The 4,773-nt window shown below is 39.1% G+C and overlaps 1 pseudogene; it reads left to right on the top strand.

Moving 5' to 3' along the window:
* Positions 1-748: 748 nt before the first annotated feature.
* LOC149223483 (L-lactate dehydrogenase B pseudogene) lies at positions 749-2,164 on the top strand (annotated as a pseudogene).
* Positions 2,165-4,773: the final 2,609 nt, after the last annotated feature.

The raw sequence follows: 4,773 nt of genomic DNA, 5'->3' as shown, positions 1-4,773 counted from the left end.
AATACAAAATGTTTTGAAATTTTTTGCTTGGATTCCAGCCACTTTTGGTGGTCGGTCAATTCGACTCTTTCTTTAATGGTGGAAATAGATGAAGTACTAAAAAAGGGAGTTGTTTATAGTGCAATTTTTTGGAGTTTCCGGTGCTTGAATCCGGTGGAAAAAATTGAGGTAAAATCTTGATTTGTTTTTTTAAACTAGTTTTTCCACTGTATATATCAATTCAGTACCACCAAAAACCCCTAAGGCACTTTTATTGTGCAGGATTTGCCCATCAATCTTGTGATTTCAATGAATTTCGGCAGGATTTAAAAAAATTAAACAGAAAAATTTTACTGGAAATCCACCAGAAAAGCTTCCAAAAAATAAGACTAAAAACAACTCCTAAAAAACCTTTGACCACCCAAAATCTTGAAGTTTGATAACTATAACCCAAATTTTCAAAAAATTCAACCAATTTTATCATAATACTACCAAAATTTCCATTATTTTAAAGCTAATTTATGGATTTTTTTTTTAAGACTACGTCTGAGCTTCTAGATGGGCAGAGAAGACTAGCAGAACTCTTTTCCTCTGTTTTGGCGGTGACTTTATTGGAAGAAACGCTTGAGAGAACATCCAGTGCGAAATTTGAGGAGAATAACATGGATGAATCATGCCACTGGCGACGTGGCAGACCAAGTCATCGATGTACTCCCACTTGCATCCTGGCATGTCGCCTACACCATTGCCAATAAAAAGGGGATCCATTAACATTTACTCTCCAAACTTATCATCCGGATTCCGCAATCCCTGCTTTCCCTTTGCCCAATATTCAGCCATTATTTACAGGCCCCCTGAAATCCCTCAAGGCATCGAAAATCTTGTGAGATTATAATGGAGGATCAACTGCAAAAACATCCAATAGCCCACTCATCGTCAAGGTCATCTCTGGCAATCGACATGGCAGGGGGTTTCTTCAGGTCCATCCACAGCTCCGCTCCGCCTTCTCCTGGCACCCGAAACACAAAGATAACCGTTGTCGGCGTCGGCAACGTGGGCATGGCAGTCGCGCAAACGATCCTGACGCAGGAGCTCACAACGGAGCTCGCCCTGGTGGACGTCCAGGCCGACAAGTTGCGCGGCGAAATGCTGGATCTACAGCACGCCGCCGCCTTCTTGCCCCGCACCAACATCGTGGCCGCCACGGACTACGCCATCACGGCGGGCTCCGACATCTGCGTCATCACGGCCGGAGCCAGGCAACGGGAAGGCGAGTCGCGGCTCGATCTGGTGGAGCGCAATTTCCATCTCTTCAAATCCATCGTTCCGCAGCTCGTGAAATACAGCCCCGATACTGTTCTGCTGGTCGTCTCAAACCCCGTGGACATACTGACCTACATCGCGTGGAAGCTCTCTGGTTTGCCGTCGAACAAAGTGATGGGCAGCGGCACCAACCTCGACTCCTCGCGCTTCCGCTTCATGATAGCGGACCATCTGGACGTGAACGCGCAGGACGTGCAGGCGTACATCATTGGCGAGCACGGCGACAGCTCCGTGGCTCTGTGGTCGAGTATCAGCGTGGGGGGCGTCCCCGTGTTGAGCTTCTTGGACAAACAAGAAATCCCGTATGAGAAAAAGCATCTGGAAGCCATTCACCAGGCCGTGGTGAACAGTGCTTATGAGGTTATCAAATTGAAGGGCTACACTTCTTGGGCAATCGGTTACTCTACTGCAAGCTTGGTGAAAAGCGTGCTCCGAAATCAGAGAAGGATTCATCCAGTTTCCGTAATGGCCAAGGACTTCCACGGGATCCAAGAAGAGGTCTTTCTGAGCCTGCCCGCTCAGCTGGGAAGAGGAGGAATACTGGGCGTTGCCAGCGTTCACTTGACAGAAGAAGAAACCCATCGTCTAAAGATGTCGGCAGATGCCATTTTTGAAGTTCAGAAGCAGCTTGATATTTGAGTTCAACCCATTAATTATTTTCAATAGATAGGGTTTAGTGCCTGTTTTATAGGAAAACCCCTTTGGGGCCAGACTCCCTGAGGGTATCCATTCGGGGATTACATGATAGATAACACAGAAACAGAAACGTAGTAAGAAATTAAGAATTATGGTGTGTTCTTACATAATCACTTTGGTTAATGGATTTTTGTTTCAGAAAGTAATGGAATTTTGTTTTTCCTCACCATGTTCAGAAAGTAGTGTTGGCTTCATTCTAAAACAGTGCTGGTTTCTTTTACTTTTATTGTCCATCACTGCTTTAGAATAATACTTATTCATATTAAAATTTTTGACACTCGAGTGAATTCTATAAATGGGGAAAATATGTAGAGACTTTGAGTGAATGTGTCAAAGTATAACAGTTTTAGTGGAACTTATTTGGAATTATTTATGTAGCTTTATGTAGATTATGATAATAAAAATGATTTATTCTAAGGATTTATGATAATAAAGGACATTTATTTAAAAAATTAATTTAATTATTATTAAATATTTTAATTTAATAATTATTAAATTTAATATTAACAAGTTCGATATTCAAATGGTTTTCGAGAGAAATACTTGCTTTTCAAACATGGGGTTGTGTTTTTTTTTAAATTTGTAATGAAACGCCGAGAAAAATAGTACAATTTGAATAAACCTTATCCTGCTCATTATCTTATATAAAGTTTCATAGAGTTTCATCCCTGCATGGATATCACTATATGAATGTTACATTTTTTGATCGAACAACATTTCTTTATTGCGAAAAGAGCCACCAAATTAACATGCTTTGACCATTTCTTATGTCCTTGTGTAAGATGCCATTTGGAGTCACCACAACATTTGGGGGCATATGTCTTATATGCTTCATCTGCTCTTTTTGGGGTTCTTAGTATAGCTTGGTTGAGATGTATATTGTGTACCATGCCATTTTGAGTCACCATAATGTTGGGGAGACATGGAGGTTATATTTCGATAAGAGGCTGGCTTAAAGTGGGGTCCACAACATTGGGGGAGATATAGAAGTTGTATTCCTAAAAGAGGTGGGGGCTAAAGTGGGGTTAAGAAGAAATTATAGATGTTTATTAATCCCAAATCATCTTTCTAAATTATTTTTATGATGAACTTTTTATTCTCCTTTCTGAATATTTCAAAACCCGCCTTTTTGAGTATTTCAAAACCATTGAATGCATGTGGGGAGTTTGGTGGGAAAAGTCATCTACATAGTTATTAAAACCCGCCTTTTTGAGTATTTCAAAACCATTGAATGCATGTGGGGAGTTTGGTGGGAAAAGTCATCTACATAGTTATTAAAAGCATAGATATGAGTGCAATCAATTTTGGGAAATGTGAGAGTCAAGGCATGAAGAATAGAAAATCCAAATGGGGAAAGGAAAAAAATTCACATCTTAGGGCAAGGAGAAGAAAAGAGTTCCAATGCTAGGAATTGCACGCAACCATAGTGAGTAGTATTGAAGAAAACTGGTTCGAATAAGTAAATGCATGAAGAAGTACGTTTTTGAGCTTGTAAGTGAGATTTCTATGCAAGAATATTTTACTAAAATGAGCAAGTGGGTTGCACATGTAAGAGTTTTTATTACAATTAGAGAATTTTAACCAAACATGGTAGTCCATCATGATTACATAGAGTCATTACATACAACAGACATGCATAAATACTAGTAGTGGGCGATAAATACTAGTAGTGGGTGATAGGTCATAGTAGTCTACTTGATGAAAACATCATGATACCTATATATATATGAGAGTCATTATTCATTGCATACAAGACATGCATAAATACAAGCAGTGGGTGATAGGTCATTGTATTCCATTTCATGAAAACATCATGATACCCTTATTAAATTATATATATATAAAAGCAATGGGTGATAGGTCATGTTTTTGAAAATGACACAACTTTTCATTTTTTATTTATTTATTTATTTTTTTTTCGAAGGTGGCAAAACCTATCAAACTCAGGTGTCAAACCAACAGTGAGGACAGCCATCTCTGGCTGCTATCCAATGTCGGTTTGACTCATCACTGTTATCAAGGAAAACCACGCCACCTGTAATAACCCGCTGGTGGTCCGTAAGGGAGCAGGCTTTCACTCCTGCCAGATGCCTCTGGGTCTTGGGCCGTTAACCTGTTTCCTTACGTCCGAGGAAGACGAGCTCTTAGCCAAGCAGAAGCAGTTTTACGGCATACTCCAGGCCGAACAACTTTTCATTATTACATATTCACAATTACATAATAATGATTTATGACTATTATTATAATGATTATTATTTTTTATATAATAATTATTATATCATAGCCTTACTTGTTACTAATATAAGTTAAATATATTACATAGACCCTTGAGCATAATCTCACAAGTTGAACATTATTATATTACATTTTGCATGCATCTATTCTTCAAAGGCAAATTTCTTGTGGACATTTTGCATGTTGACCTGGATATCTTGACTAATTTAGTTGCACACTCTCTCTTGGAGACTCTCAGTGAAATCTTCTTGTTATTTTGGAGGAAGGTGAATTCTCCTTGAGATGGTTGTGTCCATAGGCTGTGATGTGGACAACCATGGATTGACGGGAGATTTTCTACTCCATTGTTACAGTATTTGTTTGAATTGTCATGGAGATAGATAGCATTTTTCTTTTTATTGTATGAGAGAAGAAACTCTCTTTAGAAAGAGGAGCTTGTTATCCATTGTAATGGTTTTTGAGACTTTGGATATTGATGAGCTCTCCCTAATTCGTACATCATATGCTTGGAGCTTGAATGGAGGACTAGAGGTATAATAT

The sequence above is a fragment of the Pinus tabuliformis genome, chromosome Q, assembly GCF_031772625.1.
Source record: "Pinus tabuliformis cultivar Carrire ecotype Pingquan chromosome Q, CPIR1, whole genome shotgun sequence".
NCBI classification, from domain to species: Eukaryota; Viridiplantae; Streptophyta; class Pinopsida; order Pinales; family Pinaceae; genus Pinus; species Pinus tabuliformis.
This window is presented reverse-complemented; position numbering and strand designations above follow the sequence as displayed.